This window comes from Danio rerio, chromosome 16 (genome assembly GCF_052040795.2).
Source record: "Danio rerio strain M-AB ecotype USA chromosome 16, GRCz13ab, whole genome shotgun sequence".
Lineage (NCBI taxonomy): Eukaryota > Metazoa > Chordata > Actinopteri > Cypriniformes > Danionidae > Danio > Danio rerio.
The window spans coordinates 32,168,736-32,193,298 of NC_141036.1; the positions used below are offsets into that span (position 1 = coordinate 32,168,736).

Below are 24,563 nucleotides of genomic sequence, written 5' to 3' on the forward strand. Positions count from 1 at the left end.
CTGAGTTTGAATTGTGTTCATTTGAATTATAAACAATTGTAAGTTAATAAAAATTATTATATGCCATTTACAAAATGTTTTGAACTTGAACACTTTGAATTTGACAACTTGATTATTGAACATCTGAAGTTTGAAAATAAATTGAAACTGAATTTATTTAAGTCAGATTTCTATAGGCATAATTTCAAACTTCAGATTTTTTTGTTTTTTGAATTCATAGACTGCAGATATTGGGTTTGTAAAAATACTGTTTTAAGTTTTCAAGATAAGGAAATTCAGAACATTAATTTCAATATACTGAAATTCAAAACCAGAAATTCAGATTCTGAAATTAAGATCTTGCAGAAAGTTGTTCTGGGGTGATCAACATGGAAGAGTTTGATGATGACCGATAAGTCAAACTAAGCATTTTGGTCCATCACAGAGCTGCGTGAGTTTGCCAGCATTTGTTTGGCTCAGGAGGAGACCGTTCTTCTGCAAATTGACTATCGGAGGTCAGCTATTTTCAGTAGTTAACATACATACTTCAGTGAAATTTATATATTTAATTAAATTACATCTTATTGGTTAAGCAAACTTACCTAAGCTTTCAGTGTTTTGATATATAAAGAGCTGACCTATACTGTAACCTTATCTTTTAGTTAAGAAATTCTAATTCTAATTCTAATTAAAACTAAAATTTTAAATGGCATATAATAATCAATAATTACAATTGTTAATAATTCAAATTAGCACAATTCAAATTCAGATTGTTTTGGCATATTATTAGCTCCATACATATTAAGGAGACATACACCCAGAATGTATCTTTATGTCTAAAATGCCAATGATTGTAAAAAATAGCTATGCACATGAAATATCATGAATGACTGGTCTTGAAAGTTTGGTACTATACCAACTTAAGATATCAACTTAAGGTAGAAAGAGACCAAACTAAAAATGATGCTTCGTCCAATAACTGAACTTTTATTTATTTATTTTTACCATTTTTGGGTGAACTATCACAATAAATCTATCCTCTAAAGTATTCAACAATTTAAATTGAGAAGTCATATTGTTTTTTTTTTTTAATAGCACAATGGATTTAAATGTGAAAAAGTACATACAGCATGTATAAACCTAATTTACTGTGGTTGTCAGGTGCTGGAAAAGCATGAAAATGCACCTTGAAAGTGCTGGAATTCGAAGTTGGAAAAGATGTTAGAACCCTGTGTATGAAAGATTACTTTTATATTAATATTATATTTGAGAGTTACTACAGATTGTATTTAATAGTAAATTCTTAGCATTTTAAAGATGACCTTTATAAAGTTGGGATTCATTTTTAATGAAGAACCCGTAGTTGGCTGTTCATTTGGCTTTGCTGAGTGATTATGCAAAGCGAAGCTCCTTTCCTCTTGGCACATGCTCATTAGATCCAGCATGTCCACTGTTGCTCAGCAAATATAGATTTGTGCACTGAATATAAGAGTTTGACTCAGCAGGCCAATTATAATCATTATTACTGAATTTAACCTCATTAGCTAAGTGGCATAATGAACGATAAAGGCCATTTTCTAATTTCATACATGATTTTTAAACCAGCACGTCGCTCTTTTTTTCTAACATGACATTTTTTATTAAAGCATGTGTTGGCAAAGCATTCACTAATCCTCTATTCCTCCACCGTGCTCATTTCCTCCAAGGGCAGCCAGTAGATTCTAATTTGGTTTGTATTCATTGGTCTAGTTTAAAAAATGTAATAGCTGCCATAGTCATTTTGAAAGAGGAAAGTGAAGGTGACAGTGTCAAGACACCAATTTAAAGTGAACAGACGAACAAACAACGTGACGATGCAGCAAAGTTGCCTGGCCTGAGGTGCTGCTCATAAATGCTTTGCTTACAGTTGATCTCATTTAGCATTAGGCCTATAGTATATGTTGAAGACGTTATAGTTATGGCTGATGCTCGATTCTAGGTCGTTGTAATCAGATGTACACCCACGCTAATCTAAAGTGCCGCTTGGTGTGAGAATTTGCTCAAGGATGAACTGATTTAGCTGTTTTTTTACTTTAATCAGAGAGATCCAGAATCCTCGGCTGCGGCGTCATAAAATGTCTGTCAATCAGGTGAGTTTATGAAGGGGAAACATTTCAGGCACGAAATCGCTGGTGAGGCAGTTTATGACGCTGACAGGCATAAAAGTGCTGATGATGGAATGGAATCACTAATCATCATTCTTGTGTGTGTGTGGGTGTGGATAAAATGTGTGTAAGTTTAGCTGTTTAAATGTGAGGTTTACAATTCATGCTGTTAAAGGGATAGCTCACGCAAACAAATTATAATTACTATTTATTCATCTTACTCATCCTCAAGTGATTCCAAACCTTTAAGTTTCTTTCTTCTGCTGAACATAAAAAAACATTTCAAAGAAAGCTGAAAACCTTCAAACATTGACATCCAAAATAGGTAAAACAAACACTATGGAAGTACTGATCTGTCAAATTTTAGGTTTTCATCAAACATGGCACCGAGATTTCTTGCACACTGGGTAATATGTGGGGCACACTTTGACATTTAACCGAGAATTTTCTTTGTTCCCAAATACACTTACTACTGTTTTATTTTTGTTTAATTTAAAAAATCGCATGAGAGCCAAAGTTTAAGCTCTTCTAAAAATGCCAGGAGTGGTTGTAAGCTGTTCACATCTTTTTGTTTTAAAGGAAAAAAAAAGTGTCCTCTGCATATAGATGGAAAGATGTTTATTTCTTATATTTAAGGCAATATATAAATTTTATTTATTATTATTATTAACACATTCAGCAAAACAAGCTGTTTTATACAGCAAACACCAGTGTTTGTTTTTTGCTGTATAAAACAGCTTGTTTTGTAGAGCAAACAATTATACCATGTATACACTTTGTATTTTGAGTTATATTGCATTATGTTCTAAACCATCATAAGATCTCTTTAAATGAACATCCTTCCATCTACAGTATATGCAGACGACATCTTTTTGTTTTCCCTTAAAACAAAAAGATGTAAATGGCTGACAACCACTTCTAGCTTTATTAGAAGAGCTTAAACTTTGGCTCTCATGCAATTTATTTATTTTTTTATTTTTTTATTTAAACAAAAATAAAACTGTAGTAATTGTATTTGGGCACAAAGAAAATTCTCTGTTAAACCTCAATGTGTGATGGTATAATTGTTTGCTCTACAAACCAGCGTGCTTATAGTTAAGGCAATATATTAATTTTATGAAACACCAGTTTATGATTCAGCAAACCAAGCTGTTTTATACAGCAAAAACTAAACATTGAGATTACACATCTTGTTTGAAAAATAAGGTAGAAATTAGGTGTGAATGTATAAATAAACACTGTTTTAAAAAATGCAAGTAAATTTACAAATCAAAGCGTTCTGATTTTCTGTATGAAAGATTATTTTCATATTCATATTATATTTGAGGGTTGCTAAAGATTACATTTAATAGTAAATTCTTGGCATTTTAAAGATGACCTTTATAAAGTTGAGATTCATTTTAAATGAAGAACCCACTGGTTGATCTGAGTGTCGTCTATATATAGATGGAAGGATGTTCATTTAAAGCGATCTTTTGATGGTTTAAAATATTATGTTATCATAGCAAATAACCCAACTTGGGATTCATGTACAGTTTACAGCAATGGAAAAAATAAGAGACTACTTAAATTTTCTCTGGATGTATGATTTATAAATATAAATTTTGTTTGATTCTGTAAATTGCTGGTTAAACTTATTTAATATTTATTTAATAAATAAAAGTGTTGCTATTGCTTTTTGCATAAAATAACAAAACAAAAAAAAAAGTTCATAGAAATTATGCATTACAATGGCAATGTTTTCAGCTTCAGAACAATTAAGAAATTAATATCTGTTGGAATAACCTTGATTAACAGCAAGTGAAAATACATACATAATCTGAAAGCTGAGTTAGTAGGTATTTTGGAGGGTCTGAGGATTAAAAAACATAATACTGAGAAAATCAGCTTTAAATTTGTCGATATTAACCTGTTCTTAGCAATTTATATTAGTAATCCTAAATTAAGTTTTGATAGATTTTACAGAAACATTCTGTACAGAAACATTCATGTCTTCACAGAAGACGATCTTTACCTAATATTCTAATGAAATAAAAATCTATGATTTTTGATTCATGCAAAAATATGTACCAGTAAATACTGGCTTTTATACTTGTGTAATATAAAACTGGTTTTGTGGCCACAATTGTTACTTTTATTATTTATTAAAGCTGAATTAGTAAATATTTTGGAGGGTCTGAGTGTTAAAAAATCATAATACTAAGAAAATTATGATTCTACGTTTAATTTGATCTTAATTAGTTAAGATTAATTTGTTCTTAGTATTATTACCCTAAAATTAAGTTTTGATAGATTTTACTCTGTCCAGAAACATTCATGTCTTCATGGAAGATGATCTTTACATACTATTCCAATGAAATAAAAATCAATCATTTTGATTCACGCAAAAATATATACCAGTATATACTGGCTTCGTGCAACATAAAACTGGTTTTGTGGCCACAATTGCCATTTTCATTATGTATTTGCTAAAATTGACAGTATTGCTTATAAGATATTCCATGTATCCGACCTTAAATACCAGAAAAAGTATTTACTGCATTATCCATATTTTACTTATGTACATAATTTCCCCAATATTTAAGGTCTGAAAAAATGTTACTGAAAAATGGTTTATCATTAATGAATTATTATTTATAGAATTATTCAGAATATAATTATGCACATTTTAGGTTATGTTGTGGATTGGAAATAGATGTTTTTGTTTTTTTTGCATTAGTTTGGAAATGAAACAGCAGCTTGATGTTCAGAATTATAAATTTAGTAGATGCTTTTATCCAAAACACTTTGCTTTTGAGATGCAGAAGTGTCATTGACTGAGTGGCTGAAAACTGCTGGAAGCGTTTGTTTGTGCTAGTGTGAAGAGTCAGCACTCTTCTCTGAATTATATACAAACACAAATTCAAGTTGGAAATAACAGCTGAGGTGAGTTTCATGCTTCATAAAATCTGTATTGTTGTGATTTCATGAGCTAGTGAGAAACAGGTGAGTGCAGCCCTCAGATTACACAGATAATGGCAATTAAATTGTCCAAATGGTTTGTTTTAGTTTTTGTTTTAAAGTGAATACGTGAGTATGAACTACAAAACCATTCCTTGAGGTCTCTGGCTAAAATACTGTATACGCTTTGATAAGCTTTCAATTGCTATATGGTTTGTTATGATAGAACAATATTTGGCCGAGAAATCTGAGGGTTACAAAAAATGGAGAAAACACCTATATTGTCTAAATGAAGTTCATGCAAGTAGAACAATATCCTTTTAAAAAATTAAGTTTTAATGTATTTGCAGTAGGACATATAAAAAAGTTATTGATGAAGCATGATCTATACTTAATATTTTAATGATATACTGATATTCTGTTAATTGGTTTTTATAAAATAAATATCAATCCTTTTGATCCATACTATACAGCATTTTTGGCTGTGGACATTTTTGTGGTCCAGGGTCACATATTTGCCTAATTATATAAGTTTGTTAATTAATTGATTAAAAAAAACAAAACTAAAATTGTGAATGAATGTAAGAACAGAAGGCAAAAATCCCTTTACACTTAGACATTGCTTGATGCTATTAGCAGGTTTGGTATGCATTTCCCGGGAGAGAACCCTTAGCTCAGAGATAATTGAACCCAGGGCTCCTGCCTGGTCAATAGCATGTAATGGAATCTAAGATCAGGTAGGTCTCGAGAGCTCCCCCTAGTAAAGAAGTAAAAGGAGGAGATAGGGTGAAAGAAGGGATTCTTCCAAAACGAAGACAAGCCAGTAGGGTGAAATCGATCTATTTATTGTAGGCTTTGATCAATCTAATTGGATTATTACTGATTACAGATGAGGGACCAGACACGATCAATCATATCACATGCTCTTCTCGAAATTAGTTTGTAAAACTTCACAAAGTTATTTGTTTACTGAAAATGTGTAAACTTGAGATCAGTCGCAGTGGCACAGTGGGTAGTGCTGAAGTTTGCATGTTCTCTCAGCGTTCGCGTGGGTTTCCTCTAGATGCTCCGGTTTCCCCTACAAGTCCAAAAACATGCTATAGGTCAATTTGATAAGCTAAATTGTCTGTAGTGTCTGTATGTGAATGAGAGTGTATGGGTGTTTTTCCCAATGTTTCCCCCGGTGATTGGTTGCAACTGAAAGGGCATGCACTGCGTAAAACATATTCTTGATAAGTTGGGGGTTCATTCCGCTGTAGGTGATCCCTGATTAATAAGGGGACTAATCTGAAAAGAAAATGAATGAATGTACTTAATGTGAGAAATGTATTTCATCAGCTGCCTAAACTTTTGTTTTATTGCGATGTTTGATATTTCCACTTGAAAAAGTTTTGTACTGAATTTTTAGCAAAATGAATGCTCTGTCCAGTACTTTATTTTCTTTGTCATCTTTTCATTTCTGCAAGTATCATACACTCACTATTATGCCGGTAGCATCACACAGTAAAATTTGAAACATGCTTTTATAAAAAGTGGTAAATCCACAAATTTTTTAATTTTATACACCGAATTAGTACTCTTGTATTATGATAGGAGTTTGGATTGAAGTCCGGATCCAGACCTAAGACTAGACTTTAAGAAGCCCTTACAGTATATGTTAATGATGGGCCCTTTTCACAAGATTGTTATGATGGGTTTAACAGTCCTCATAATATTAAATCCTTAAAGTTTTTAATATTTAGATTTAAAAAAAAAAACATATGAACATTTATATCCATTTATTTATGCATTTTATCATCATGCGTCAAATTACAAAAAAAAAAAAAAACAATTAACGCTTATGCTAGGTGTTTCTAATGCAGCGCCTATATGGCTGAGAGTAAATTTGTCATTATAATATAGAGTATTTTCTTGTTCACACATTTTTTTTCCCTTTTCTGAAAGTCTTGAAAACACGATCGTGGAGTTTTTTTATTATTTCAGCAAGCAGGATTGTAAATTAAATTATTTGCAACCAACCGTGGCACCTTCTGCTACTGAGAGACCTGGAAATGTGGAAAAAGATCTAAACTGTAAGGTGATAAAAATGAAAACAGTGTCAATTTCAAATTTGTATTATAAAACATCTCCTCCCTGAAAAAAATTGTTGGATTTGCTGAAGTATTTTAAATATTTCCTACACAAGTCAGTAAAAATTAAAAACCTTTTAAATGTTACCAAATTGTCTCAACCAAGGATTTTGAGTGTAACACAAATAAGCCAGCATTTTTAGAGTGTAGATGTGAACGCTGCGTTTTATTGAATCTTACATTCTGCACAAAACTACTGATGAACCTAGAATTATGGGAGTGTAAAGTTCTCCTCAACCAACCACATAAATATGTCTCTTTTTTGTTGTTGTTCTTTGTGTACTTGTGTAAATGCCTGTTCGGTACATGCTTGTCAGTCCATATCAGTATGTATTTGTTGTTAGTGTGGGAGGAGGATTTGAGTGTCATCATGCCAAATCTTGATGTTTTTTCTGTCTCTTGCTCATGTTCTCTCCTAATCTATCCATCTATCTATCTTTCTCTGTCTGTCTCTCTCTCTCCCTTTAATACATTTGTGATGTTTCCTCGTAGCTCAGAGGAGGAATTGACACCTTTGATGCATTAGCAAGTAGAGCTCTGAAGCCCCAGATGAATCTCTAAAAGCTTGAGGACGAGTCTGTGGTGTACGAGCGCATTATCAGTACACAAGAGGCCTTGCTCTGCGTCATGCCTCATTCACAACTCTCCTGACCTCACTAAACCTGCAATTTCACTGGCCTCAGCACTGCTGCTTTTTTCTCTCTAATTCTCTGCATCAAACCAACAGCTGGTCTCAACCCCACCGTTTCCAAATGCGCACACTTATAAGAGAACGATTGATTGCGGATGACACAAACCAGATGAAAATATAACTCTCTAGCGAGTGCGTACAGTAGGGCTAAACGTGTGTGTGTGTGTGTGTGTGTGTGTGTGTGTGTGTGTGTGTGTGTGTGTGTGTGTGTGTGTGTGTGTGCAGTTTATTGAGATTTTAATAGGTGTGTGAGCTGACAAGGGAGGAAACCTCAACGGCCTAGAACGAAGAACGATTGAAAATTTCATGGCTAGAAAAGTTGAGAAATGCAATCTGTTCAGGCAATGGCCCTTGTCAGTGTTGCATATACTTATTTGATTAGTTTATTTATTTATTCTCATTTATAGAGAATATGGAGAGATATAGCGCAAGTGAAACTATTAGAAACATCATAACATTCAAAGGTTTAGTTTTGTATTAGTTTATTCCTTTTTTTAAGGTTAGTATGTTTACTCAGGCCAGTTGGCATTTCTGTGTGGAGTTTGCATGTTCTCCCCGTGTTCACGTGGGTTTCCTTCAGCTGTTCCCGTTTCCCCTATAGTCCAAAGACATGCGCTATAGGTGAATTGGATAAACTAAATTGGCTGTAGTGTATGAGTGTGTATGAGTGTTTCCCAGTGATGGGTTGCAACTGTAAGGGCTGTGGCAGGAAAATTTATGAAGGAATGTTTATTCAGCAAATACGCTTTTAATTGACAGTAAAAAGTGACACTAATTACTTTTTTACAGTGTAGAAACATTCTCTTGAACATTCTGTTAACCAAAGATTGTAACAAAATTGAACTGGGGTCTTTAAAATTGTTAAACAGCGCAACAATTTTTGAGATTTATAGTAATAAGGAATGTTTTGCTCAGCATATTGGAATGATTATGGCACAGGATCTGGAGTAACGATGCATCACACAATTTAGTTTTATTGTAAAATATATATTCAAATAAAGCATATAAACAAATCTAGCATGCTAACATTTATTATTAGCTGCTTCCTTTGATTTTTATTCAGTGTCTGTGATTAATAGGCATTTGTCAAGCATCTTAGGACAGACCTTCAAGATATGCTGCATCTCCTTGCTACTGTATTTCCCTTCTGATCATCAGACTCAATTTTTTTTGTGAAACACATGATGATGGTCATTATCAACATCATCAAAAATAATAATAAAATAAATAAATAAAATAAATAAATAAATCCCATGCACTTATTTAAAAGGGGTGAAAACTGTTAAACATTACACAAGAACATTTAATCAACAAGTACCAAGTTCAAGATCTCCATACAGCATCTAGGGAAGCGTGGGGGACAAAGTAACAGAGTTTTAAGTTATTTGCTCAGGGTTAACCATGGCATGCTTCTGATGTTTTAACCACAATGTCGGCAGATGTCTTCCTGCCAATTATAGAAAAAGTTTGGAGAAATTTGGATGAGAAACACAGGAGAAACCATTTTTGCAGCATAAAAGTATTTTTATTTTACTCTTTATTTATTTATTTTTTTAATTATGTGAAAGTATGTGAAATTTTATTTTGTTATGATTACCATCTTCTTGGCTAAAAGATGGCCCTATTTTGAAAGATGTATAAAGCACAAAGTGACTGCTTGCCAGTGTTGGGGAAAACACAACACAGCCGGGTTAGTCGTAACTTTGTGTGACAAATAAGCCACACTGTTGGACACCAATTAAACTAACAAATTATTTTTTTGCATTTTGAGTGTAATGCTGAGAACTTCTTAAAATATTTTTTTAATAGAATAAATTAGATTTTTGTTGCTAGAACAGCAAATAAATGCATTGCATAATAATGGATAATAATGCAAATAAATCCAAATGTGTTTATCTAATAGATAAATAAATAAACATGCAGTGCTATGTAGAATAAAAAAATGAGTTTAGTACTAAGGAAAATACTATTTCAAGTAAAATGAATTTCAACTAATTGTGTGAAATATGACTTTATAAGCACGTGTTACAACTGACCCTCTGTCTGTTACAACTTGTCCCGCAGGTGGGGTAAATAGTTACACTTTTACTCCTGGCACTTTTAGCATTACTGCACACACAATGCACTCAATGGATTGAGTGACATCTCTGTGACAGGTAGGGTTAGGGGTGGGGTTCGGTGAGGCATTGGATGCAGCTCAGATTGCACTGCACCAGGTCTGTATCCTGACTCTTCTGGAAACCATAGGTCTGGCATTCATATAACCAGTGCTCACTTGTAGGAGAGGCTTGTGTGTTGTTGGTAAAAATTATGTTTTTTTCTTACCCCATTACTTTGTTCGTTATTTGGCCAAAACCAAAAAGTGTTGCTTTATGCCTAGCTTTTCCCCACTGTACACTAGAAAATCATTTGTCAAGTCATCTTGTTGCAGTGACAAACATTAGGTTTTACTTTCACTCACTTGTATGTTGCTGAAGCAACATGCAGTAAATTGAGCCTGTATCAATTAATGAACATTTTGATTGTTTTTGTTACTGTAATTCATTTGAAAAACATTATTTGAACAATTTTACAACCATAAGTGATGTCTGATTGATATACAATAGCAATCTTCCTTAACATCAAAACCTTTTGAGATTGCTTGCTTTAACCAGAAGTTCTGGATAGTTAATAAGCTGTCTATCACTAGCAAAATCTTGTAACTAGCCTAGAATATGCTAGAAGCTAATTCTAATTCATGTCAGCAGCATGCTAAAAATATACTGGAAGCATGCTAGCCTGGTTTGGCATACAGACCTGAGCTGCGTCCCAAATGGCACACTATACACTATGCACTCATGCACTATGTACTTATGCACTTACACACTCAACAGGATAGTATATGTATGTAGTGTCGTCCCAAATGGCACACTAACGTTTTTTTACTAAGCGGAAATTCAAACCGTTTCCCTGATCACATTTGACGGTTGCCAAATCAGTGAAATAAACGACCGAATTATCAGATAATACCTGCCGTGAGTATAACCGCATTCACCATCGGGAGGCGCTAAAATCACTCTCGTAGGAGAATTTTGCTTTCACCATCCAAAATAAATAAAGTTATTCAACATGTGCGTCTGATAGCTCCGCCCCTTCCGCTACGTAAACAAACCTGCGGTCGTTGAGTGCGTGAAGTGTCCATCATTACACACTTCATTTTAGCGGCTGAATGAGTGCATCATCCAGGTAATTAAAGTGCACTTATTATTTTTAGAGTTTTCAGTGTGAACGCACTACTTAAACTATTTATACTACAAAATGGCGTAGAATAGTGCATAAGTATGCGATTTGGGACGCAGCTCTGGTTTGGTAAATTTAATTTTAAATTGTAAAAGTTCATCACCAAACTGTACTCATCTTATTTTTAATATTAATATAACCATTTTAATAAAATAAGATGCATGTTTTTGATCATGACTGTCTAGAGCATAAACTCTTTCAATATTTTGTACAGTAGTTTCTCTGGTGATCTGTAGCTTGCAACATTATTGCACGGTAATTATTCATAAATATTGGACCTAAAAGCTTCATTTTATCCCTATACTTCCTGTTCTTTCTAGTAAAAATGTTTTTTTTTTCTCAGCTGTCAGAGAGCCAAGAGAATGATTCAGGACAGAAAGGTCATTAAGGTTTGATATGCTGAAAGCAACTCAAGGTTTAGTGCTTTACTTCAGGGCCAGTATTGTCCTTCAAGAGGATATCACACTTGAGGCAACTAGCAATTCATGTCGTTAGAATTACCTTTACTGCCTGTTCCAATGCTGAAAGGTTTCATTTTAAGCAGATGGAGTTTTTGCATTTGAAAGAGTTTGTCAGTCAAGTTATGCTTTTAGAAATTTTGCAGTGCAGTTGTCATTGGTGACAGAATGTCAGTAGGCTAGTCGATGCAATACACCTGAAATTTCAGTTAATAATATGAATTTTTGACAATGCTCAAGGCTTAAATTGGGTTACAATATATAATATAAACGAATTCATTAGCATGAAGCATGTAAACATTAATGTTTTAAAACCAAGTGCACTCATATTTTATCATTTTATTTTTGTATTTTTTATAATCTGTTATTATGCAAGTAAAGTACTGCTGTTTGAGCTTGAGGTTGAGTATTTGCAATATTATTTTTTTGTGTAATTTAATTTAAACTTGTCATGAATAGCCACAATAGCACTATACTTTACATATCCACATAAATATCTCAGCAATCATAAGCAAGAAGTTGACCAATAAGGAAACTAAACATTTCATAACTGAACTATTGTCATACAAGAACTTATAACTTCAGACTGACTGGCATGTTGTTGAAAATGTAGAATGCCATGCTAGTCAGTCTGAACTACTTATTTCAGTTATGAAATGTTTAGTTTCCTTTTTTATTTTAGCATTGGCTTGGAATATTTGTGCCATCTCTACTTTGCAGTATAATATTGTGCAAGAAAAGAAGCAAGTCGATGTTCACTGAGGAAGATTGAAAGTATGTCATTGGAAATCCAGTAAGACAGGGCTGCTGTGTTATATCGGTGCAGACAAATACCCTTGATGACAGTTCTTTGGCTCTGCCATAAAAATGAGGGTCGAGAGCGAAGCGGAGATAAATAACAGGAAGCTAAGAAACCAAGCGAGCGCATTGTGCTTATGTTCGACATTTGTTTATATCAGAACCAGAACTGGGGGAGACACTATGGCAGAAAGGATGACAGCAGACGGATAGGTTTTGGACAGCAAGGATTTTAGTACTATATTGTATTTCGACATCATGCCAATCAATTGAAGGGGATCTACGTGAGAGATGTGTCCATGGACCAGCGGTGGGCCGTTTGTCTCTGATTAGAGGCTTCGGCTGTCACTCGATTGGTCCGAATGGCTTTCTTGACAGGCTGAAGAAGACAAACACTGCCATGAATCCCTCGCGTTTGTCAGTCATGTGAGAAATTGGCATCGGAGCCGCAAGATAAGACATTCATCCTTCCATCCCTTTTCTCTAAAGCTCATACCTCCATACTGCACATCCATCCACCCACTTTATTTTTTCCTCTTTAGGCATCGCTAATGTAGAGCTTTTTTAAGGGCCATAAAATGAAAATAGCAGAGCATTCAAAATATAGATGCTTTGAATGAATAGGAGATGGTAGATGGAGTGTTGACAGCCTCAGTCACCATGGCATATTGTTTCAGTACAACAAAAGTGAATACTGACCGAGATTGTCATTCTGCCAAACGTCTACTTTTATGGCCCACAGAAAAAAGATGAGTTTGGATGGACCTCTGGGTGAGCTATACGTTCAGTTGTTCTATAGGAATGTCTGAAAGTGAAAATGTAGCATAAGATGCCAAATGGAGCTAGTTGACACCACCACCATGTTTTTTCCTACATTTTCTGACTATAGACAACACAAATTGTCATCTCAACTTTTACTTTCGTATTTAATTTATTCTTTATCTGAGTTATATCATTTGTGTGTTTACGTTTGGCCGGTTTAATGAAGCGTACACTCTGCCATCCAAACCCTGTTACGCACAGGGAGATGGATCTCAGTCTGTCTAAATGAACAGTGCTTCGATATAACCCCATAATAGGTAATATACTTCTAAACAAGCCAAAACCAGGACATGATGTTCTAAGAAGTGAATAGAAAAAGGACAAAATGTTCAAACATACTGGAGCTGATACTGTATTTTTTAAATTTTCAGTCTCATAAGCTGTTTTACTTTAATCATATCTTCATTTGTGTCTGTAATGGAGAAATTCCTGGTGCTGTTTTGTCTCATTTCCATTTTATAAGCTCTTTGCAAAAAAAAAAAAAAAAAAAAAAAAAAAAAAAAAAAAAAAAAAACAATACCACCACATGTACATACTACACACATAGACAAAAACACATTTAACACAGCAATTAATCAGTGTTCAGTTTTATTGTGAATATACTTGATCATTATTTAATTTTGTTTCCTTTTCATTTCCTCATTATTTGTTAAAAGTTAAACTATTTACTTTTTAAAACAGTAAATAAGAAAGAAATAAATGGACAAGGACCAAATGTATATTTTTCTGGTCACACTTTACAATAAGGTTTATTAGTTAATGTTAATTAATGCATTTACTACCATGAACAAACAATGAATAATACATTTACTACAGTATTTATTCATGTTAGTTAATGTTAGTTAATGAAAATACAGTTGTTCATTGTTAGTTCATGTTAACACATGGTGCATTAACTAATGTTAACAAGCATGGACTTGGATGATAATAATGCATTAGTAAATGTTCAATTATGATTAATAAATGCTGTACAAGTGTTGTTCATGATTAGTTCATGTTAGTAAATGAGTTACCTAATGCATCCTTATTGTAAAGTGTTACCATTTTTCTTTTTTTACTAGTCAATCAAAACATTTGAGGTTAGTCTAATTTGTTAATCTCTCAAAAATATTTACTTATGATAAAGTGTAATGACAAAATCAGTTTATTTTGTGTCTGTTTGTTAATAATTACTCTATATTATGTACTGTTACTCTACTTAAATGTTTTATTTATTGTAATATTTAGTGTAATTAAAGGGTTTATTTAATTTTAATCAACGTGTGCTTAATGTTTTTAATCTGTGAAACAAAATATGAGCAATTAAATATTCAGATGCCTGTATATCAGTCAAAGTTACAGACGGAAATCAGCTTTGATTGTCATCGCTTATTCCATTATTTCACAAACTGTCCAATACAAATTTTAGACAGAAAACATTAACATTAATACATTAATCATTCATTCATTCATTCATTCATTCATTTTACTTCAGCTTAGTCCCTTATTTTTAACCGAGGCTCATTCTGTAAATGCCAAATACATCCCAGGAGCTACGTTTTTTTTTTTTTGCAGTTTTAGTTTTTGCTAATCCACCAGAGTACATTTTGTGAGCTACTGTGTATGCTTTTTATGCTTTTCGCACATGCTGTTCTTGTTTAAATCCACCAGAGGCCACTGTCGACTGACCGTTTGACTGACTTAATGACTGGCCGACAGAATGATCGACTGACCCACACTCTTTCTTCCCAAAACCCAACCAATACCCTCTTTCTGGAACTTTTCTTTACTGAACTCAAACCCCGTTGAGCCACCTGAGCCACCATGTCACCCACATTTTTATTTATTTTTTTTGTAGGGAAGGGAAAAGTCCTCGAGCCGGGATTCAAACTCAGGATGCCCTGATGTGCTACTGTACCTTATGTCGGCGCGTTAACCACTATGCAATTGTGCCGACCATATCGCATACATTAATGATACATTAACAAAACTCTAAATATATGAAAAAATAATACGAATAATTATTTAAAAAGTAATTTATACATACTTTAGTTTTTTTTTTAAATTTTTAAAAAAATCTAATTTCACTCATATTTTACTATTTTGTTTTCACAAAAGTTATTAATATTAAAGCAGACAATTGACTGTAATATATTTTGCATAGTCACCATAACACGGTAGATTAAGAGGTTTATTATAATCATATACACATTTTTTATTCACAAACTCAAGAGATTATTCAGTGCTGTCTTGAGCCATGAAGACTTCATGTGATTGATCCTTTTATTTTCTTTCTGTCTTCCCCTTATCCGATGCTCAAATCCTCTTGCTCAAAGCTGATAATTACACATCCACGTTTATTAAATACCACAGAAGCAATTACTCGTAGCGAAGACATATAAACAGAGATTGATTGGATGTCGAAGGTTTATGCTAGGTCATAAACTTGATTATTACTCCTGCAGTTGCCTTAACTAAAGTCTTTGCTAAATCACTCTCGTAAATGTATAAATTCATTGGTTTCACTGTGTTCTTTGCTCTTGCAGAGCTTGCACAACATTTTGTGGATTGGAGGTTTTAACTTAATGAAGAGATAATGACTGAAATGATCTGCCTGTTCCTTATTAATTTAGCCTTCTTTTAATTAAATTTTGGTTATCCGTATTGGCCAGCATTAATTTAAAGTGATAGTTCACTCCAAAATGAAAATTTACTCACCATTCACCACATTTATAAACATAATAGTTTTAATAACTAATTTCTAATAACTGATTTCTTTTATCTTTGTCATGATGACTGTACATTATATTTTACTGGATATGTTTAAAGATTCTAATATTTCGCTTAAAGTGCCATTTAAAGGCTTAACTAGGTAATTAGACAAGTTGGTGTAATTAGGCAAGTGATTGTTTAATGATGGTTTGTTCTGTCGACAATCTGAAAAAATCTACATTGCTCATGAGGGCTAATATTATTGACCTTATTATAATTATTTTAATTAAAAATTGCTTTTATTCTAGCCAAAATACAAGAAATAAGACTTTCCAGAAGAACAAAATTATTAAAGGAAATACTATGAAAAATTTATTTCTTTGTTAATTACAGGCGGTAATAATTTTGAGGCACAGACCTAGTGGTTCCTTAATGAATTTCTTTTTTTTTTTTTTTTGGTTGAACACTAAACAATGTAGGAAAAAAGAGTACTGGAAACTGGTAGACATTGATACGGTACAAGTTAGAAAGTTTTGTTTTTCAACATTTTTCAAATTAACTTCTTTTGTGTTTAAGAGAAAAAAATTAATTCAAGCAGGTTTGGAACAAGTGAAGGAAAAGTAAATCCTGACATATTTAGTATTTTCTGATGCATTTTTTGCTAATTAAAATGCATGTTGTTGCTGAAATTGTATTGTACAAATGCCACATTGAGGTGTAAATGATTGTGGCTGGTACTAAACGTGTTGTTAATATGAGGTGTTTTTCCAGGTGATCAGATTTGTCTTTGAGTGATATTTTGTGTGATATTCAGATGTAAGCATCATGGCCTCTTTGTGTGGGACACCGTGATATGAATTACCCCTCATGAGCTGCTCTGCCATTTGGAGGCAAACTTTGATCATGATTATCTGTTTGCTAACAGATGTTCGGACATCGTGCCCATTAGAACACAGAGGTGTAGGTATCAACATTCAGCAGCTGTAAGCTTTGCAGTATTTTGAGCATCTGTGTAGTTTGTTATCAGTAGAGGGAATTTGGAACATCCGATGAGGGCTATGCAGTTCATGAAAATAATTATTTAAATTTATCTGATTTATCTTGATTTATTTCTAAATAGTCACAAAGGCTCTGGAGAAGCACATAAGAAAAAATAATAAATAAATAAAAAACCTAGATAATTTGATTCTACAGTCCTAAAACATTTAATTAATTTTTGCATATTATTGCACCTGTTTAGTTCATGGTGTAGTAGTAAGAAAATACAATCTTTAATTTTAAGGGCATTTGTTTTTAAAGAAACCATTTTGGAATAGCGGTAATGAAATAAACTTACAGTACTTTTTTTTTATTTAAATGAATACAGACATTTTGATTGCTTTTCTACGATAAGCTATGCCTGTAAATAGTAATGTTGCTGGATTTTATTTTTAAAGCACATTTGAATTGGTTTTGCAGTCATAAATACAGTATGGTTTTATTGCTGTCTTGTCAAGTCAAATTTGGCTTTTTAACAGTGTCTCATTTGATCTGCTCTGAATATGGACATCTCATTTCCTGTATTATTCATGCTGATAACACTGTTGAATTACAGAGCTCTGTGTCAGATGTCTTCACCTCTCATCTTGTCTTGAAACAGCTACAGTGTGACACAGATACAGTAAGTTGTCTAATCTGCAGCACACTGTATGAAGTTGTTGTTCTGTGTAGGTCTAGGGTCTGTATTTGCACAAACTCAAGCGTGAATATGTGCTTGAGTAAACTGATAATAAATCTCCACTGATCTTCACACTTGTCCAGACACCTGTAGAGAAAGTTATCCAGCCTGAAGCTGCAGGCAATACCATTAGAGATTTACTCCATGTCCCATTTCTGACCTCTGACTCCAGACCCCCTGATGAGGTCAAAGAAAGACAAGGGGAAAAGGGTGTTCAAAGCCTAATCAACAGGCAGTTAAAGTTGATGGCAGCAAGGAGTGAAACCCAGGGAGAAAGCAGTCGCTGAAATGGAGAACATTAGTCCTCATTTACGGGGAGAGATGGATAAAAAAAAGTAGCTTTCAGCACTAGGGAGGCTTCAGAAAAGCACTACTGTATGCTCATGTATGCACTCTTCTTTAATGTGGCTCCACGCGCATGTTTATCCCACAAAAAGCATGTGTATGGGAAATGAAAGGGAAATGATGCTTTCACAGCTTCGTCAGATGGAGGAGAGGGAAGAGATGCACTTCATCTGTTGCTGTCATTTTCAGTTTCGTACTTTTCCATTTTCCTGCTTTTATTGTTTGTGAACACAGGTGAAAACCATTTGTGTGATTGTTTTGTTTTTATTTTTTATATCGTGTCAAATAGTTTGTGTTCATTAATGACCTGCTAATTGGGTTTCCATAACACATATCTTTGGGAAAGACACTCAAAGAATGTGTTCAAGAAATAAACAAAAGGGGCAAAGTGAGCTTGTGAGTTCTGAGATGAAAGGTTTTGGGTTGAAACAACTTGAAACAGGGTAAGACAACAAAAGACATGCTGTTTGCTTTGCTGCACACACACAAAGAGGTAGAAATGCTTTTTAACCTTATGCTGTAACTACAGAATAATCACAGTTGGAATATTTTACCTTTCTCACCATTGATTTGAGACTCAAAACTGTGATATTGTGAAAAATAATAACTTGTATGTCAATTTTTAGCATTATTTTCTAGGTCTTCTGCTTGCGCAATGCTTCAGGTTCACTATTTATTGTAATGTAATATACTGCAATTACATTATATAATTTAATAATTCTCAAGAAACATTTCTCATTTTAATCAGTGTTTAAAAATTTATGAAGAAACCATACCATCTTTTCACGTACTAGATGCTTGCAAAAATGTATATATATTATTGCATTATATATATATATATATATATATATATATATATATATATATATATATATATATATATATATATATATAAGCATCAAATCAGCATATTAGAATAATTTTTGAAGGATCATGTGAAACTGAAGACTTGTGTAATAAGGCTGAAAATGTAAAAAAAATTGCATCACAATGTCACAGTCATCAGCGATCTATCCTTGCAGATTCGGTATACATGCAGATTACTAAAGGACTACAAATCTGCCAGTATATGGACTACAAGTTCTAGTCATGCACCGCTTACACGCACCTGTTCCTCATTCAGTAGATTATACACACTAACGTCTAGGAGCTACTTATAAACTGATTTCAAGGACTAATTAAACTGTCTTATAAACAGTAAACATTACGATGTATTTTTCTTGCCTTGCTTTGCTGTGTTTTTGACCCTCGCCTTGTTTGTTTGTTTTTTGTTTGTTGTCTGCTGCCTGCCTGTACTGACCAGTATTTGACTATGATTTCTGACTACCTCTGTTAGCTCCTGATTGTGACTGTTGCTTGCCTGACTATTCGTAATCCTGCATTTGGATCTGCACTTTGTTGTCAGTGTCCACTTCACTTTACACTCATAGATTGAAAAAGTTAAATATGTTTAGATATTTTACATTGTAATAAGTTTTTACACTATTACTGCACTCAAATTTTTTACTTGTTTAAACTACTTAATTTAAATAAGCTGCCATAACAAAATTCTTGTGACTTCATTGGGACAGCTTATTTTTTTATGTTCAATTTACATAAATTTGTTAAAAGTGTTAAGTTAATTGGTTTGTGTTGGGACAACATAAATGAATTGTGTGGAACCCTGCATTTTTTTTACAGTGTGTTTTAAGTTTTTTTTTTTTTCAAAATGTACTGGCAGGTTTCAAATCCTTCAGTATACATTGTAATAAATCAATTATAAATACGTTACACCAAAGTTATTGTATTAAATTTAGGACTTGTTTTTATTTACATGAAATAAGGTTCCTATTACGATTTAAGTACACAAATGCTTAAGTGTCTTCGAGTACATATTTATTGCAGTGATTAATATGTTTCTGGCTTGTTAAATGCTTAGCAGAACAATTCTTTAACTTAGCGACACCCAAAGTAGGGCCTGCCATCCGGTCTGAGGGTGAGAAGGTTGGGGTGATAGAGGACAATCCACAAGGCAGTACAGCTTGACTCATGTATTCAGCTTTAAACACCATTGTGTAATAAATGTGTTTGTTAATGTTTTTATTGTAATAGGTCTATTATAACATAAAAAAAATAATATAATTATTTATACGATTAAAGTACTTTTTCTATTTATTTTTCAATATGAATACATGAGGAATTTATCATTGCAGCTGTATATTTACATTCGGCCCACCTCCTTCAATAAAGTTTGGTTTTTGGCCCTTCGTAAGCAGAATTTTGTAAACCCCTGCTCAAACTGATGCTTTATTTCTTAAACAACCATCTAGGTTATAATTCAGGATAACAATGTCAAGATTCATAATCATTTTCCACACCAATTTTCCTAAACCACTAAAATATTGTTGAATCCAAATCTGTAAGAAGACAAGATCAAAAGGCGAGTAGAACAACACCCCAGTGGCCTGTGGCTTGTTCACATACAGTACAACTTCCTAGAAAGCCTTAAATATTTAGGTGCACACACTGGGAAAGCATTGCCACAGCCTTTACATTTACATTCACTTTCACACAGATGGATGAGTCTGTGGAAGTGAAGTGGCAACTGAATGACACAACACAGAATGGAGTGGAACAGATGAAACCCCCTGGCTCCTTCTCCACTTTTTTCTTTTTTCTTACTCCTGATCCATCTTCATTCACTTTTATTTTTCCCTCTGTGCTTAAGCTTTATTGCTTATGTTCAGATTGTACCATTTATCTACTTATTCTGGAGGGAATTCAGTAGTTGTGGTATTTGCATAGTTCTAACAGACCACCTGTTAATGAGTTCAGTATCAGGCATTAAACGAGTTTAATTCGCTATTTTTCATTTACAACGTTCTCACATTATGTTAAGTATCTTTATAATAACTCTGGGAATCAATTAACTAGTCAGTCATAGATAATATTCAGGGATTGTTTTAGTGGTATGGGTAGGTTTAAGGGTTGGTTTAGAAGAGAGGTTGGAGTCAACAATGCAATTATAATGTAATACAGTGAGTGAGTGCAGGAAATACAGGAGTAATTAAAGTAATTTTATTTAAAGATGTACATAAAAAAAAAACAGCAGGTGTGTTGGATCGAAGTAGATGTTCCACTGCATGACTGACAACTTTGTTAAAACACTTAATATAATAGCGGGACTCGCATCTTTGCAGATAAAAGCATTGTATGTCCGTCTAAAAATCTTAACTTCAGAGTATTTTTGCCTTTAATTTTTCTTTTTACAGTTTAGTGGATGCTAGTTTTGAACATGCATTAAAAAGTAATTTGACACATGGAATAAAAATCTTTTATTAATATATAATACAAAACTGCAGCTTCAATGGAAAAACTGTCACTCCTTTCAAAATCTTTTAATAATGAATAAACTATAGGGTCATTTTTGATTGCAAATGTAGAATTAGAACTATTTGCCTTTACTGTATTTATCTGCTTGTGTTGTTAAAATGAGTAACTGTTCTTAAAGGTTCCATAAAGTGCTTTGACATATGCATTTTTATTCGATGTTTGACGTAAGCTCAACTGCATTAAATGAAAAGTAAATGAGAAGCATCTTGAAGGAGGTGGGGCTTGTCAGATACTAGAAAGCATTTGATTGGTTATAATGTTATGAGAAACTTGTGTGAGTTGACGTGAATAAAACTGTTGGATCATTTGGGTGGAAGTGACAAACTGCAAGCTTTATTTACATGTTTATATCAGATTTAAATCTAAATGCTAATTCTGTCACTGTTTTGGAGCACACTTGCTTATAGATATTCTAAAAACAATTAATTCTTATACTAACATATAAAAACCTTTTTGTTTGCATTTGTCCTTAAGAAAATAACTTTTGGGGTTTTATATATAGACAGTTTTTGTTTTTGTTAAATATCTCACATGTTCATGCTACTGTAGTAATGTCTGTGGTTTTTTTTTTCATTTTTTTTTTTTTTAACAACAGAGACACAGTCCCTCAACACTCTCACTCATACTAAAAACAAGATATTTTTTGAACATTTAATCAGAAATGCAATAATCATAAAATAAGATTTATGGTTGAAATTCTCAGTAAAAGGTCAGGTATGTGGAGAATAAAAAAAACTGTAGAAAATATAATAAATTAACTAGAAAAATAAAAAATAAGGGTGAAGAAACATATCTGGGTCACTTCATACTACCTGTCTAAATGTAGCCTTATATCCCTAGTGGGGGTTAGAGGACAGTCTGATAGAGTGATGAAAGGAGAAATGAAATGAAGGTAGTGTATTCTTGTAGAGCCGGCTGTCCAAGAGCCTGTCAGCCCTCCTAAAAGCAAAACATTGTTAGCAGCAGTGAATCAGAGTAGACCGTGACATAAAATACATACATACAGACCTGCGTTTATAATTACATACATAGAGTACATATACTGTATACTGTATATACATACATGCAGATGAGAATTGGATTATACAAAATGGCTTGGTGTGTTTACTATTACTATTATTATGTTGAATGAGAAAATCATCAAATAGACATTACAAAAATATTTGTATTTTATTTCATTTTATTAGATTCAAAATAAAATTACACATTAATGTTTTGGCTAAAATGACCTGCAGCAGGGGTGCTCAACCCCTAGAGATCTACCTTCCCGCAGAGTTAAAGAGTTCACCTTTAAAAAATACAACTAAACCAGCTAATTAGAATCTGAAGGAGCACTTGGTAATTAAAGACAGGTGCGTTTGATCAAGATTACACTTAAACTCTTCAGAAAGGTAGATCTCCAGGAACAGGAGCATAAACGAACTTAAAAGACAATATTAGAAATGCCTTTTTATTAGCTGTTCATAAAATGAAAGTTAAAGGTAATCATTTAGTTACCAAAATTATTTACATTTAATGTTGTTAAAATAAGGTTGAATAAATGATGACATTTTATTATTTTTTAATGGACTATCCTAAATATGAAACCATGATTTATAAAAAATTAAATTATTCTCTAAATAATTTAAAACTTAGGTAGTGGAAAGTAAGTCATCAGTCATTCAATTGATTCAATCAAATGGCTGATTCATTCATTAAGTAAATGGCTTCATTAATTAATTATTTAATAATTGATTCACACAATTTGAATAACCTGACTGAGTCACTGTAGACACAGCTTCACAATATACATCATAACCATGCTGTGTAATTGTTTTTTTTTTTTGCATGCGCAAATTGTAGTGTGACTGTGGTTATAAATTTCTGCATAAAATAAGTTAAAGTTGCAATGAAAAATAAGTCTTTTTTTTCAAACCACACTGAATTTAACCCAGAATATGTATTGAAACATATCGAGTTAAATGTTTCAAGCGGGTTATGGCCAGTTGGAAAGAACTTTTATGAGGATACATGCGCATATATGAAACCTATATGCAGTGTATATACATATATTTAATAATATATATGCTGCATATATGTACATATATGCCCCATATAAGCAAAATTGAGGTGCATATATGTACATATACAGGTCATACTGTAGGTCTCCTGTGTTGCTTCTTTATATCTACATATAAGCCCTCACTTTGGCTTGTCATACATGATGCCTAGCTCATATTTTCTATTAACAAGGCAATAGCTAAGTACTTTAAAAAAATGCAAAAAACGTACAGTATATGCGAACATGTAAAATTGGTATCACGGAGCTGAGAAGATCATCAAGATATTTCTTTTTCTGCTGAAATAAAACAAAAGACTTTCTCCAGAATAAAAAAATATTATCAGACATACTGTGAAAATTTCCTTGCTCTGTTAAACATCATTTTGAAAATATTTAAAAAAGAAGAAAAAAACCAAAGGGACTAATAATTCTGACTTCAACTGTACATGCACATGTGTACCTTTATAGGTACATGTATGCACGTAAATATGTGCTTATGTGCATTTTATACAGTATGTACATATAGGAAAACAGACAATTTTATATATGTTACGTATAATAAAAACCTATGTCAAAACCTATATTAAAACAATGTTTATATAGGTTATTTTCATGTGATTAGGGTTAAAAATGTTCTTTTAGGTTCAATTAAAAGTTGCTCTTTTTTCCACCAAAATATTTTGTTAGGATGAGACTTTTTTTCTCATTTTTCTCAAAAAAAAAAAAACAGTATAAAAAAAATCCAGACAAATCTAATTGCTCTTCTCATGACCTCTTTAAATCCACAAATTAAAACAATAAATCACTCCTGACAAATAATAAAAACTACACAATAGTCTAATTGATCAGTGAAGTGCTATAAAGCTACTGTATAAACCACCAATGTATGTGTGTTTGTGTATTACACCCCCAGACATTGTTCAGCATAAACTGTGCCACTTTATCCAAGCTTTTATACTGTGTTTAGACCACGGCGGGTCATAGATCTTTGTTATCAAACGCTTTCTGCGTGACACTAATCACGCTCTGCTGGTTCCAAAGGAGCCATCATGTTTACTGGGCCTACAGTGTGTCATAAGAGAGAGTCTCTTGTGTCCTGGACTATATAACTGGCGAGAATCATCTGTTTGTTCGCAGCTCATTTCACAGTCTCCTAA

At 33.0% G+C, this 24,563-nt stretch overlaps 1 protein-coding gene and 2 long non-coding RNA genes across 6 annotated transcripts in view; all 3 read left to right on the top strand.

The window, feature by feature from the left end:
• Positions 1-24,563, top strand: part of znf804b (zinc finger protein 804B) — a 229,156-nt gene that overhangs the window by 82,161 nt on the left and 122,432 nt on the right. The window lies entirely within an intron of this gene.
• LOC147840312 (uncharacterized) lies at positions 4,868-9,091 on the top strand. The gene is made up of 3 exons (XR_015511523.1): positions 4,868-7,275; positions 7,343-8,062; positions 8,109-9,091. It is a non-coding gene; the product is annotated as an uncharacterized LOC147840312 (long non-coding RNA).
• On the top strand, positions 10,017-13,757 carry LOC147840313 (uncharacterized). The gene is made up of 2 exons (XR_015511525.1): positions 10,017-12,138; positions 12,285-13,757. It is a non-coding gene; the product is annotated as an uncharacterized LOC147840313 (long non-coding RNA).